The 15,185-nt window shown below is 43.7% G+C and overlaps 1 pseudogene; it reads right to left on the bottom strand.

Moving 5' to 3' along the window:
• Positions 1 to 2,751: 2,751 nt before the first annotated feature.
• Positions 2,752 to 12,091, bottom strand: LOC106607415 (keratin, type I cytoskeletal 13-like; annotated as a pseudogene).
• Positions 12,092 to 15,185: the final 3,094 nt, after the last annotated feature.

Below are 15,185 nucleotides of genomic sequence, written 5' to 3' on the forward strand. Positions count from 1 at the left end.
TCTCTCCTTTCTTTTGTCTCGTCCTGAATTATGAACTTGTCTACCAGTGGCAAATTAATCTCTTTACTAGAACATTGGTAACAGGTCAAGACCGAATGTTGCACCCTGACTGTATCGCCACTATGCTCATTATTATAAAACTGTACAGATCCGAGAAAGTAGTATAGATACCGGTAGTACTATTTTACAGCAATGTTTCCGCTAGTAGTTACCTGTTATGTAATAGGAAATACATTTATGTAGTTAAAATGGGTACTGTAGTATTTTCATTGTAGAAAAGATGACTCCCTCACTCCTGTATGTTTTTGTAAAAGTAAAGATACCTTAGTAGAAAATGACTCAAGTGAAAGTCACTCAGTAAAATACTATTTGAGTAAAAGTATTTGGTTTTAAGTACACTTAAGTATCAAAAGTATAAATCATTTCAATTTGCTCATGTTAGTCAAACCAGACGGCACAATTGTAATGTTTTTTACGTTTCTGGATAGCCAGGGGCATGCTCCAACACAAACAAAGCATGTGTGTTTCGTGAGCCCAGATCAGAGGCAGTAGGGATAACCAGGGATGTTCTCTTGATACGTTTTTTTGGGTGTCAGGGAAAATGTTTGGATTAAAAAGTACATTATTTTCTTTAGGAATGTGGTGAAGTAAAAGTTGTCTACATTATAAGTAGTAAAATACAGATATACCAAAAAATGTACTTTAAAGTAATTTTACTTAAGTACTTTACACCACTGCCTGTTGGTATGTGATTTCATGGTCGTTTCTATAATTCTTAGTTATAACAACACTGTTTATTATTGCACATTCTACTGCTATGGCTCTATAGACATGTTTGCTCTGAGATACAGAATGAAGATACCAGTAACCACAGACAAGGTCATTTGATTATTTTTATCCTTCAACCACCAGCATGACATAGTTGTTAGGTTCACAATATCTTTGGCTGAATTTGAATGGACTTTTACGCACATACAGTGAGGGAAAAAAGTATTTGATCCCCTGCTGATTTTGTACGTTTGCCCACTGACAAATAAATTATCAGTCTATAATTTTAATGGTAGGTTTATTTGAACAGTGAGAGACTGAATGACAACAAAAAAATCCAGAAAAACGCATGTCAAAAATTGTATAAAATGATTTGCATTTTAATGAGGGAAATAAGTATTTGACCCCTCTGCAAAACATGACTTAGTACTTGGTGGCAAAACCCTTGTTGGCAATCACAGAGCTCAGACGTTTCTTGTAGTTGGCCACCAGGTTTGCACACATCTCAGGAGGGATTTTATCCCACTCCTCTTTGCAGATCTTCTCCAAGTCATTAAGGTTTCGAGGCTGACGTTTGGCAACTCGAACCTTCAGCTCCCTCCACAGATTTTCTATGAGATTAAGGTCTGGAGACTGGCTAGGCCACTCCAGGACCTTAATGTGCTTCTTCTTGAGCCACTCCTTTGTTGCCTTGGCCGTGTGTTTTGGGTCATTGTCATGCTGGAATACCCATCCACGACCCATTGTCAATGCCCTGGCTGAGGGAAGGAGGTTCTCACCCAAGATTTGATGGTACATGGCCCTGTCCATCGTCCCTTTGATGCGGTGAAGTCGTCCTGTCCCCTTAGCAGAAAAAGACTCCCAAAGCATAATGTTTCCACCTTCATGTTTGACGGTGGGGATGGTGTTCTCGGGGTCATAGGCAGCATTCCTCCTCCTCCAAACACGGCGAGTTGAGTTGATGCCAAAGAGCTCCATTTTGGTCTCATCTGACCACAACACTTTCACCCAGTTGTCCTCTGAATCATTCAGATGTTCATTGGCAAACTTCAGACGGGCATGTATATGTGCTTTCTTGAGCAGGGGGACCTTGCGGGCGCTGCAGGATTTCAGTCCTTCACGGCGTAGTGTGTTACCAATTGTTTTCTTGGTGACTATGGTCCCAGCTGCCTTGAGATCATTGACAAGATCCTCCCGTGTAGTTCTGGGCTGATTCCTCACCGTTCTCATGATCATTGCAACTCCACGAGGTGAGATCTTGCATGGAGCCCCAGGCCGAGGGAGATTGACAGTTCTTTTGTGTTTCTTCCATTTGCGAATAATCGCACCAACTGTTGTCACCTTCTCACCAAGCTGCTTGGCGATGGTCTTGTAGCCCATTCCAGCCTTGTGTAGGTCTACAATCTTGTCCCTGACATCCTTGGAGAGCTCTTTGGTCTTGGCCATGGTGGAGAGTTTGGAATCTGATTGATTGATTGCTTCTGTGGACAAGTATCTTTTATACAGGTAACATGCTGAGATTAGGAGCACTCCCTTTCAGAGTGTGCTCCTAATCTCAGCTCGTTACCTGTATAAAAGTTACCTGGGAGCCAGAAATCTTTCTGATTGAGAGGGGGTCAAATACTTCTTTCCCTCATTAAAATGCAAATCAATTTATAACATTTTTGACATGCGTTTTTCTGGATTTTTTTGTTGTTATTCTGTCTCTCACTGTTCAAATAAACCTGCCATTAAAATTATAGACTGATAATTTCTTTGTCAGTGGGCAAATGTACAAAATCAGCAGGGGATCAAATACTTTTTTCCCTCACTGTATATCATGCTTCCTGAGTATTATACCTTTATAATAGATTCACTAGAACTCACACTTATGCTTAAGATGTAACAGGTTTATCTTGAAAATGAATGGAATTCATGTTGTAGTGATAAAGAATAGCTTTATTAGTTGATTTAGTTGGGTTGACCCCAGCTATGACTAGAACCTCATTCGGTGTGTGACTCGGTATGGCATGAGGCCATCTCAACCACCTCCTTTATCACAGTTACCACTGTGGAGCTGCTACTGCTGCAAGACAAACAGGAGAGACGGTGAGTCACAAAACCTATAGCTTGTATTTTTCATTTAAATTTTTGTTTCATGAATTATTTCATTAAAATATTTTCCCACCACATTGATTCTCCTCCATCCACCATGGTCACTGTCTTGGTTGTGGTGGAAGAACTTCCACCGATGTTACTGCAAGACAAATAAGTTATAAAGAGATGAATGACATTCAAATATTGCACTGCCACAAAACCAACAGCATATCATACATTTTTAAGTCCTAACAGTTTTCCCACTTCAGGTCCAGACTAGCCCCTCCATCCTCCATCGTAGTGATCACGGTCGTGGTTGTGGTGGATGAGGATATTCCGCTGTTACTGCAAAACATGTAAGAGCAAAGTAAGTAAATTAAATTCAAATACCACAGGGCATCAAAACCTTTATTACTGTAATGTTATATCACTTCAAACATTTTCCCACCTCAGATGATCCCTTCCGTTCACTACTTTCCCCATCATGGTCATGCTGGAGGACATTCCACTGCTGATAGAAAAATAAGAGATAGATAAAAATAAACATTCACAAACAGGGCTTCAAAACCTTTATTCATATTTTTACCCCACCTCACACTACCCTCTCCTTCAAGTAGTCTCCTGTACTCCGCAATCTCCATCTCCAGCCTGGTCTTGATGTCCAGCAGCATCTGGAATTCGTGTCCCTGACGCTCCAGGTCAGCCCTGAGATTTCCCAACTGTTCCTCCATGCTGGTGACCTGTATCTGATAATTAGACATGGTGGAGTAACGGCTCTGTCTCAAAGAGGTTACCTTCCACTGATGCTTTCTGTGACCGAAAGGAAAGGCAATGAGTTTAATGCATATGGTATGGATACATCATGTGATTTCAGGTGGACAGCAAGAAATGTGAATGCAATTTTTTTATATTATTTCTGTAATTTCTTGTGTGTTGCTTTATCACTCCACTCTAAAGTCATCTGAAAGTTAATGCATGTTTCGAATGAGGTCTTTTTAACACAGCAGAATTCGTTTTTGCATTGGGGGACATTTTCATTTTCTAGTATCCCACCATGCTCAACAAGGTCTGGAGCCCAATCTGCAGAGCTTGCAGCCCAATCTCTCTGTGGAGGAGCTCTGCAGGGTGTCCGTGCTGGTCATCAGTGTGAACATCAATCAAAAATCCAAGAATGACAAGATAGGACTGTTAGGAGTTGGATCATATAATATCCAATTTTTATAGTTTTATCAAAAGGACATTGTACCTAACAGTAAACACAGACGTAACTGTTAACGTGAAACACCTGTATGTATCACCACCTGTGTTTCTGCGTTTTGTGAATGGAAACTGACTGAAATGAACAAAAAATTGTTTGTCAAATGTTCAATATTTGTTTGAGTTGTTGTTTGTTATTGGAGGAGTGAGTGTTGGGAAAAGAAAGCCCCATCAAGTTAGACTTTTAGTTTTCCACAAGACTGCTCATATAAACTCAGCAAAAAAAGAAACGTCCTCTCACTGTCAACTGCGTTTATTTTCAGCAAACTTAACATGTGTAAATATTTGTATGACCATAACAAGATTCAACAACTGAGACATAAACGGAACAAGTTCCACAGACATGTGACTAACAGAAATTGAATACTGTGTCCCTGAACAAAGGGGGGATCAAAATCAAAAGTAACAGTCAGTATCTGGTCTGGCCACCAGCTGCATTAAGTACTGCAGTGCATCTCCTCCTCATGGACTATACCAGATATGCCAGTTCTTGCTGTGAGATGTTACCCCACTCTTCCACCAAGGCACCTGCAAGTTCCCGGACATTTCTGGGGGGAATGGCCCTAGCCCTCACCCTCCAATCCAACAGGTCCCAGACATGCTCAATGGGATTGAGATCCTGGCTCTTCGCTGGCCATGGCAGAACACTGACATTCCTGTCTTGCAGGAAATCACACACAGAATGAGCAGTATGGCTGGTGGCATTGTCATGCTGGAGGGTCATGTCAGGATGAGCCTGCAGGAAGGGTACCACATGAGGGAGGAGGATGTCTTCCCTGTAACGCACAGCGTTGAGATTGCCTGCAATGACAACAAGCTCAGTCCGATGATGCTGTGACACACTGCTCCAGAGCATGACAGACCCTCCACCTCCAAATCGATCCCGCTCCAGAGTACAGGCCTCGGTGTAACGCTCATTCCTTTGACGATAAACGCGAATCCGACCATCACTCCTGGTGAGACAATACCGCGACTCGTCAGTGAAGAGCACTTTTTGCCAGTCCTGTCTGGTCCAGCGACGGTGGGTTTGTGCCCGTATGCGACGTTGTTGCCGGTGATGTCTGGTGAGAACCTGCCTTACAACAGGCCTACAAGCCCTCAGTCCAGCCTCTCTCAGCCTATTGCGGACAGTCTGAGCACTGATGGAGGGATTGTGCGTTCCTGGTTTACCTCGGGCTGTTGTTGTTGCCATATCAGCTCACTGGTCACGATAACAACACCCACGCGTAGCACACGCTCCAGCAGGTATATCTCACTGGTCATCCCCAAAGCCAACACCTCGTTTGGCCGCCTTCCAGTTCTCTGCTGCCAATGACTGGAAACAAATTGCAAAAATTGCTGAAGTTGGAGACTTATATCTCCCTCACTAACTTTAAACATCAGCTATCTGAGCAGCTAACCGATTGCTGCAGCTGTACACTGCCCATCTGTAAATAGCCCATCCAATCTACCGACCTCATCCCCATATTATTTTTATTTCGTTTTTTGCTCTTTTGCATACCAGTATTTCTACTTGCACATCATCATCTGCACATATGCTCCCGCACATTGGCTAACCGGGCTATCTGTATTGTGTCCCGCCACCCACCACCCGCCAACCCCTCTTTTACGCTACTGCTACTCTCTGTTCATAATATATGCATAGTCACTTTAACCATATCTACATGTACATACTACCTCAATCAGCCTGACTAACCGGTGTCTGTATGTAGCCTCGCTACTTTTATAGCCTCGCTACTGTATATAACCTGTCTTTTTACTGTTGTTTTATTTCTTTACTTACCTATTGTTCACCTAATACCTTTTTTGCACTATTGGTTAGAGCCTGTAAGTAAGCATTTCACTGTAAGGTCTTTTCACCTGTTGTATTTGACGCATGTGACAAATAAACTTTGATTTGATTTGATCTATCACTCAAGTGTTAATTTGCTAAATTGTAATTACTTCGCTACAATGGCCTATTTATTGCCTTCCCTACTCATGCCATTTGTACACACTGTATATATAGTTTTTTTCTATTGTTTTATTGACTGTGCGTTTGTTTATTCCATGTGTAACTCTGTGTTGTTGTTTGTGTCGCACTATTTTGCTTTATTTTGGCCAGGTCGCAGTTGAACTTGTTCTCAATTCTCTCCAAGATGGCATAGCAGTCAGACGTCTTTTGTCCTCGTCTTGTCGTGTCCCGTGTATATATATATTTACTTCTTTTCTTCGCATATCTTTTTATATATATCTTTTTTCTTTCTAAAAACTCAACTTCAAAGCACTCTTCTGCAACTTGCCTCACCAATTAAAAAAAAAGTATGATTTACCTCAAATCTGAAATCCACAACAGAAGCTAGCCAGAAGCTAGCATTAGTATTCAGCTAACCACGATTGGCAGTCATCAGCTATCCCTTAGCTCGAATAGCTATCGGCAGTTTTGTACAACGCGAAGCAGACCAGAGCATACCGAACCTATTTCTCTCTCCATATCCCTGGATTTCTATCGCAAGCTCTGGACATTTACACCTGGATCTTGCAGCTAGCAAGCTGCTATCCGAGTGACTATTGGCTAACGTCGGTCCCAGAGCAAACATCAATTATTCCGGAGCTAGCCAGCTGAAGAGTTCCATCAGCCACTCCTGGGCTACAATCACCTATCCGGACCCGTTTTACTGCCGATGCGGAGCCCCACCGGGCCTTCACAACTGGACTACCGACGTTATCTGCCCGAGGGAGTTATCCAACTGACCCTTCCGTCGCGACGTAACCTGAATGCCCATCTGCGGCCCGCTAATCGTTAGCTGTCTTATCGGCTGCTATCTGAATAGGTCTATCGGACAATTTTCTTGGGCCACAATAACTATATCTATTTTGCCAATTGGATTGGCCCCCTCTACCACACGGAACCCCACTAATCTACAGACGGAAACGCACGAGGTGGCTCCCTCCATCTTCTGCCAGCTTGCTACCTATGGCTCGGCTAGCTGTCTGAATCTCACTGGACCCTTATGAACACTCGGCTAAGCATGCCTCTCCTTAATGTCAATATGCCTTGTCCATTGCTGTTCTGGTTAGTGTTTATTGGCTTATTTCACTGTAGAGCGTCTAGCCCTGCTCATTATACCTTATCCAAATTTTCAGTTCCACCACCCACACATGCTATGACATCACCTGGTTTCAATGATGTTTCTAGAGACAATATCTCTCTCATTATCACTCAATGCCTAGGTTTACCTCCACTGTATTCACATCCTACCATACCTTTGTCTGTACCTTGAAGCTATTTTATCACCCCCAGAAACCTGCTCCTTTTACTCTCTATTCAGGACGTCATAGACGACCAATTCTCATAGCTTTTAGCCGTACCCTTATCCAACTCCTCCTCTGTTCCCCTGGTGATGTAGAGGTGAATCCAGGCCCTGCAGTGCCTAGCTCCACTCCTTTTGATGACTTCTGTAACCGTAATAGCCTTGGTTTCATGCATGTTAACATTAGAAGCCTCCTCCCTAAGTTTGTTTTATTCACTGCTTTAGCACACTCTGCCAACCTGGATGTCCTAGCCGTGTCTGAATCTAGGCTTAGGAAGACCACCAAAAACTCTGAAATCTTCATCCCTAACTACAACATTTTCAGACAAGATAGAATGGCCAAAGGGGGTGGTGTTGCAATCTACTGCAGAGATTGCCTGCAGAGTTCTGTCCTACTATCCAGGTCTGTACCCAAACAATTTGAACTTCTACTTTTAAAAATCCACCTCTCTAAAAACAAGTCTCTCACCGTTGCCGCCTGCTATAGACCACCCTCTGCCCCCAGCTGTGCTCTGGACACCATATGTGAACTGATTGCACCCCATCTATCTTCAGAGCTCGTGCTGCTAGGTGACCTAAACTGGGACATGCTTAACACCCCAGCCATCCTACAATCTAAGCTTGATGCCCTCAATCTCACACAAATTATCAATGAACCTACCAGGTACCACCCCAAAGACGTAAACACGGGCACCCTCATAGATATCATCCTAACCAACTTGCCCTCTAAATACACCTCTGCTGTTTTCAACCAAGATCTCAGCGATCACTGCCTCATTGCCTGCATCCGTAATGGGTGAGCGGTCAAACGACCTCCACTCATCACTGTCAAACGCTCCCTGAAACACTTCAGCGAGCAAGCCTTTCTAATCGACCTGGCCCGGGTATCCTGGAAGGATATTGACCTCATCCCGTCAGTAGAGGATGCCTGGTTATTTAAAAAAAATGCCTTCCTCACCATCTTAAATAAGCATGCCCCATTCAAGAAATTTAGAACCAGGAACAGATATAGTCCTTGGTTCTCTCCAGATCTGACTGCCCTTAACCAACACAAAAACATCCTGTGGTATTCTGCATTAGCATCGAACAGCCCCCATGATATGCAACTTTTCAGGGAAGTCAGAAACCAACATACACAGGTAGTTAGAAAAGCCAAGGCTAGCTTTTTCAAGCAGAAATTTGCTTCCTGCAACACAAACTGAAAAAAGTTCTGGGACACTGTAAAGTCCATGGAGAATAAGAACACCTCCTCCCAGCTGCCAACTGCACTGAGGAAAGGAAACTCTGTCACCACCGATAAATCCACTATAACTGAGAATTTCAATAAGCATTTTTCTACAGCTGGCCATGCTTTCCACCTGGTTACCCCTACCGCGGTCAACAGCACTGAACCCCTCACAGCTACTCGCCCAAGCCTTCCCCATTTCTCCTTCTCCCAAATCCAGTCAGCTGATGTTCTGAAAGAGCAATATCTGGACCCCTACAAATCAGCCGGGCTAGACAATCTGGACCCATTCTTTCTAACATTATCTGCCGAAATTGTTGCAACCCCTATTACTAGCCTGTTCAACCTCTCTTTCGTGTCGTCTGAGATTCCCAAAGATTGGAAAGCAGCTGCGGTCATCCCCCTCTTCAAAGGGGGGGACACTCCTGACCCAAACTGCTACAGACCTATATCTATCCTACCCCGCCTTTCTAAGGTCTTCGAAAGCCAAGTCAACAAACAGATTACCGACCATTTCGAATCCCACCGTACCTTCTCCGCTATGCAATCTGGCTTCAGAGCTGGTCATGGGTGCACCTCAGCCACGCTCAAGGTCCTAAACGATATTGTAACCGCCATCGATAAGAAACAATACTGTGCAGCCGTATTCATTGACCTGGCCAAGGCTTTCGACTCTGTCAATCACCACATCCTCATCGACAGACTCAATAGCCTTGGTTTCTCAAATGATTACCTCGCCTGGTTCTCCAACTACTTCTCTGATAGAGTTCAATGTGTCAAATCGGATGGCCTGTTGTCCGGGCCTCTGGCAGTCTCTATGGGGGTGCCACAGGGTTAAATTCTTGGGCCGACTCTTTTCTCTGTATACATCAATGATGTTGCTCTTGCTGCTGGTGAGTCTCTGATCCACCTCTACGCAGACGATACCATTCTGTATACTTCTGGACCTTCTTTGGACACTGTGTTAACAACCCTCCAGACGAGCTTCAATGCCATACAACTCTACTTCCGTGGCCTCCAACTGCTCTTAAATACAAGTAAAATTAAATGCATGCTCTTCAACCGATCGCTGCCCGCACCTGCCCGCCCGTCCAGCATCACTACTTTGGACGGTTCTGACTTAGAATATGTGGACAACTACAAATACCTAGGTGTCTGGTTAGACTGTAAATACTCCTTCCAGACTCACATCAAACATCTCCAATCCAAAGTTAAATCTAGAATTGGCTTCCTATTTTGCAACAAAGCATCTTTCACTCATGCTGCCAAACATACCCTCGTAAAACTGACCATCCTACCGATCCTCGACTTCGGCGATGTAATTTACAAAATAGCCTCCAATACCCTACTCAATAAACTGGAGGCAGTCTATCACAGCGCCATCCGTTTTGTCACCAAAGCCCTATATACTACCCACCACTGCGACCTGTACGCTCTTGTTGGCTGGCCCTCGCTTCATACTCGTCGCCAAACCCACTGGCTCCAGGTCATCTACAAGACCCTGCTAAGTAAAGTCATCCCTTATCTCAGCTCACTGGTCACCATAGCAGCACCCACCTGTAGCACGCGCTCCAGCAGGTATATCTCTCTGGTCGCCCCCAAAGCCAATTCCTCCTTTGGCCGTCTCTCCTTCCAGTTCTCTGCTGCCAATGACTGGAACGAACTACAAAAATCTCTGAAACTGGAAACACTTATCTCCCTCACTAGCTTTAAGCACCAGCTGTCAGAGCAGGTCACAGATCACTGCACCTGTACATAGCCCATCTATAATTTAGCCTAAACAACTACCACTTCCCCTACTGTATTTATTTATTTTGCTCCTTTGCACCCCATTATTTCTATTTCTACTTTGCACTTTCTTCCACTACAACTCTACTATTCCAGTGTTTTACTTGCTATATTGTATTTACTTTGCCACCATGGCCTTTTTTGCCTTTACCTCCCTTATCTCACCTCATTTGCTCACATTGTATATAGACTTATTTTTCTACTGTATTATTGACTGTATGTTTGTTTTACTCCATTTGTAACCCTGTGTTGTTGTATGTGTCAAACTGCTTTGCTTTATCTTGGCCAGGTCGCAATTGTAAATGTGAACTTGTTCTCAACTTGCCTACCTGGTTAAATAAAGGTGAAATTAAATTTAAAAAATAAAGGTGAAATAAAAATTTAAATCCTGTACCTGTCCCGCAGATGTGATGTTCGGAAGTACCGATCCTGTGCAGGTGTTGTTACACGTGGTCTGCCACTGCGAGGACGATCAGCTGTCCGTCTTGTCTCCCTGTAGCGCTGTCTTAGGCGTCTCACAGTATGGACATTGCAATTTATTGCCCTGGCCACATCTGCAGTCCTCATGCCTCCTTGCAGCATGCGTAAGGCACATTCATGCAGATGAGCAGGGACCCTGGGCATCTTTCTTTTGGTGTTTTTCAGAGTCAGTAGGGAGGCCTCTTTGGTGTCCTTAGTTTTCATAACTGTGACCTTATTTGCCTACCGTCTGTAAGCTGTTAGTGTCTTAATGACCGTTCCACAGGTGCATGTTCATTAATTGTTAATGGTTCATTGAACAAGCATGGGAAACAGTGTTTAAACCCTTTACAATGAATGATTTTTACGAATTATCTTCAAAAGACAGGGTCCTTAAAAAGGGACATTTCTTTTTTTGCTGAGTTTATGTTTGTCATTATTATATATCCATTGTCACGAGAATTTTTATATCAATGTTCTAACTGAACTCTTTTTTATCTCTGTCTGAATCCTGAAGGTTGTAAATCTCCAGTTCAAAGAAACAGGCAGAGTCTCAGCGTACAATGGATCAGTTCTTTATTCAGAGAGCGCTCTGCCCTTCAAGTGCAGAGCGAATCTTTTATATACACACACAAACAAGTTCAAATCTTAAGCTACGCCTTGCTCAGACAGTCTACTTTTCCACTACACACATACATTGTTTATCATATTCTGCAACATGTTTCATAATTTTCTGCAAGCCTTACAGTTTCTCCACTCCACGGGTGGGGACAGAATGTCATGTTATTGGTTTCACAGTTGCACAAGTTGTCTGTCGATAGCTCCTCTTATCATTTGTTTCACACTTGCACCCTGGTTCTAATTCTGACTAAAACTACACACATCATCAGATTATAGTTTTATGATTCTAATAGATTTCCACAGTTATACAGTTTCAGGGTGAAATATCTTAGTCATTACTTTAAACATACAAATTCTTCTATCATCCCTGAAAAGGGATTTCACACTTCCCCGTTCAGTTGCCATACGATTCATGTGGACTGACAGAGGTAGCTGTTACAGTAAATCTATGCCCTCATGATGTCTTTTAATAGCCCAGGTTCCCATAACTCACCTCCTCATGCTTTATCTTCAAGGAAGCCAGATGTTCCATCAACCCCTCGATCGACACAGTCTGGTCCTTGGAGAAATGTAACTTGTCCAGAACATTCCTTAGCCCTTCCATGTCTAGCTCCACTGACTGACGCATGGACAGCTCAGCCTTATATCTATGTAGAGGAGTTAGGCGTCACTGAATTCAATAGGCAGTATATATTCTTGAAACATATTCTGTAACAACACATGAATGCCTCATAACTAATATTACTGTCCATATGAATCTGTCCAAACATATTGTAGTAGTGTATGAGGTCTTTTAACCTTTTACAAAGCATAAAAACACATTTTGAATTCAGTCTATTTCCTTTAGTTAGACAAAGTTAGATTATTCTATTTGATATACAGTATACGCTAAGTGCACAAATCATTATGAACACCTGCTTTTTCCATGACACAGAATGACCAGGTGAATCCAGGTGAAAGCTATGATCCCTTATTGATGTCAGTTGTTAAATCCACAACAATCAGTGTGAAGGAAAGGGAGGAGACAGATTAAAGAATGATTTTTAAAGAAGTCTAAAGACAATTGAGAAATGGATTGTGTATGTGTGCCATTCCGAATATGAATGGGCAATACACACTATTTAAGTGCCTTTGAATGGGGTATGGTAGTAGGTGCCAGGCGCACCTACTACCTACCGAAGAGCTCAGTGACTTTCAACGTGGCACTGTCATAGGATACCACCTTTCCAACAAGTCAGTCATTCAAATTTCTTCCCTGCTAAAGCTGCCCCGGTCAACTGTAAGTGCTGTTGTTGTGAACTGGAAACGTCTAGGAGCAACAACAGCTCAGCTGCGAAGTGGTAGGCCACACAAGCTCACAGAATGTGACCGTCGAGTGAAGCACACAGCGAGTAAAAAGCGTCTGTCTTCGGTTGCAACTCTCACTACTGAGTTCCAAACTGTCTCTGGAAGGAACATCAGCACAATAACTGTTCGTCGGGAGCTTAATGAAATGGGTTTCCATGGCCGAGCAGCCGCACACAAGCTAAAGATCACCATGCGCAATGCCAAGCGTAAAACTTGCCGCCATTGGACTCTATAGCAGTGGAAACGCGTTCTCTGGAATGATGAATGATGCTTCACCGTCTGGCAGTCCGACGGACGAATCTGGGTTTGGCGGATGCCAGGAGAACGCTACCTGCCCTAATGCATAATGCCAACTGTAAAGTTTGGTGGAGGAGGAATAATGATCTGGGGCTGTTTTTCATGGTTTGAGCTAGGCCCCTTAGTTCTTGCTCCCAGCCTATAGACAGAAGCTAAAACAGGAAACGCCCATCCTCAGGTCTGTTCAATGCTGGCCCAACCAATCGGATTTCACGCTTCAAGATTGCTTCGATCAGGTGGACTGGGATACGTTCCGGATAGCCTCAGACAACAACATTGATGTATACGCTGATTCGGTGAGCAAGTGCATCGGTGATGTTGTACCCACGGTGACTATTAAAACCTTCCCCAATTGATGGCAGCTTTCATGGCGCAAAACTGAAAGCGCGAACCACTGCTTTTAAATCATGGCAAGGTGACCGGAAACATGACCGAATACAAACAGTTGTAGCTATTCCCTCCGCAAGGCAATCAAACAAGCTAAGCGTCAGTATGGAGACAAAGTAGTCAAAATTCAACGGCTCAGACACAAGACGTATGTGGCAGGGTCTACAGTCAATCACGGATTACAAAAAGAAAACCAGCCCCGTCACGGACACCGACATCTTGCTCTCAGTCAATTTAAACAAATTCTTTGCTTGCTTAGAGGACAATACTGTGCCACTGACACTGCCTGCTACCAAAACCTGCGGGCTGTCCTTCACCGCGGCCAACGTGAGTAAAACATTTAAACATGCCTCCAAATCAATCATCAAGTTTGCGGACGATACTACAGTGGTAGGCTTGATTACCAACAACAACGAAATGGCCTACAGGGAGGAGGTGAGGGCCCCCGGAGTGTGGTGTCAGGAAAATAACCTCACACTCAACGTCAACAAAACAAAGGAGATTATCGTGGACTTCAGGAAACAGCAGAGGGAGCACCCCCCTATCCACATCGATGGGACAGTAGTGGAGAAGGGGGAAAGTTCCTCGGCATACACATCAAGGACAAACTGAAATGGTCCACCCACACAGACAGCGTGGTGAAGAAGGCGCAACAGCGCCTCTTCAACCTCAGGAGGCTAAAGAAATGTGGCTTGTCACCAAAAACACTATTTTACAGATGCACAATCGAGAGCAACCTGTCGGGCTGTATCACCGCCTGGTACGGCAACTGCTCCGCCCACGACCGTAAGGCTCTCCAGAGGGTAGTGAGGTCTGCACAACGCATCACCAGGGGCAAACTACCTGCCCTCCAGGACACCTACACCACCTGATGTCACAGGAAGGCCAAAAAGATCATCAAGGACAACAACCACCCGAGCCTGTTCACCCCGCTATCACCCAGAAGGCGAGGTCAGTACAGGTGCATCAAAGCTGGGACCGAGAGACTGAAAAACAGCTTCTATCTCAAGGCCATCAGACTGTTAAACAGCCATCACTAACATTGAGTGGCTGCTGCCAACACAGTGACTCAAATCTCTTGCCACTTTAATAATACAAAATGTAATGTAATAAATGTATCACTAGTCACTTTAAACAATGCTACTTTATATAATGTCTACACACCCTACATTGCTCATCTCATATTATGTATATACTGTACTCTATACCATTTACTGCATCTTGCCTATGCTGCAAGGCCATCGTCATCCATATATTTATATGTACATATTCTTATTCATTCCTTTACACTTGTCTGTATAAGGTAGTTGTTGTGGAATTGTTATTTTACTTGTTAGATATTACTGCACGTCAGAACTAGAAGCACAAGCATTTCGCTACACTCGCATTAACATCTGCTAACCATGTGTATGTGACCAATAAAACTTTGTGGCAACAGTTTGGAGAATGTCCTTTCCTGTTTCAGCATGAAAATGCCCCTGTGCTCAAAGCGAACGTCCATACAGAAATGGTTGGTCGAGATCGGTGTAGACGAACTTGACTGGCCTGCACAGAGACCTGGCCTCAACCCCATCAAACACTTTTTTAGATGAATTGGAATGCTGACTGCGAGCCAAGCCTAACCACCAACTAACGCTCTTGTGGCTGAATGGAGCAAGTCCCCTCAG

The sequence above is a fragment of the Salmo salar genome, chromosome 06 (genome assembly GCF_965601325.2).
Source record: "Salmo salar chromosome 06, fSalSal1, whole genome shotgun sequence".
Taxonomy (NCBI): Eukaryota; Metazoa; Chordata; class Actinopteri; order Salmoniformes; family Salmonidae; genus Salmo; species Salmo salar.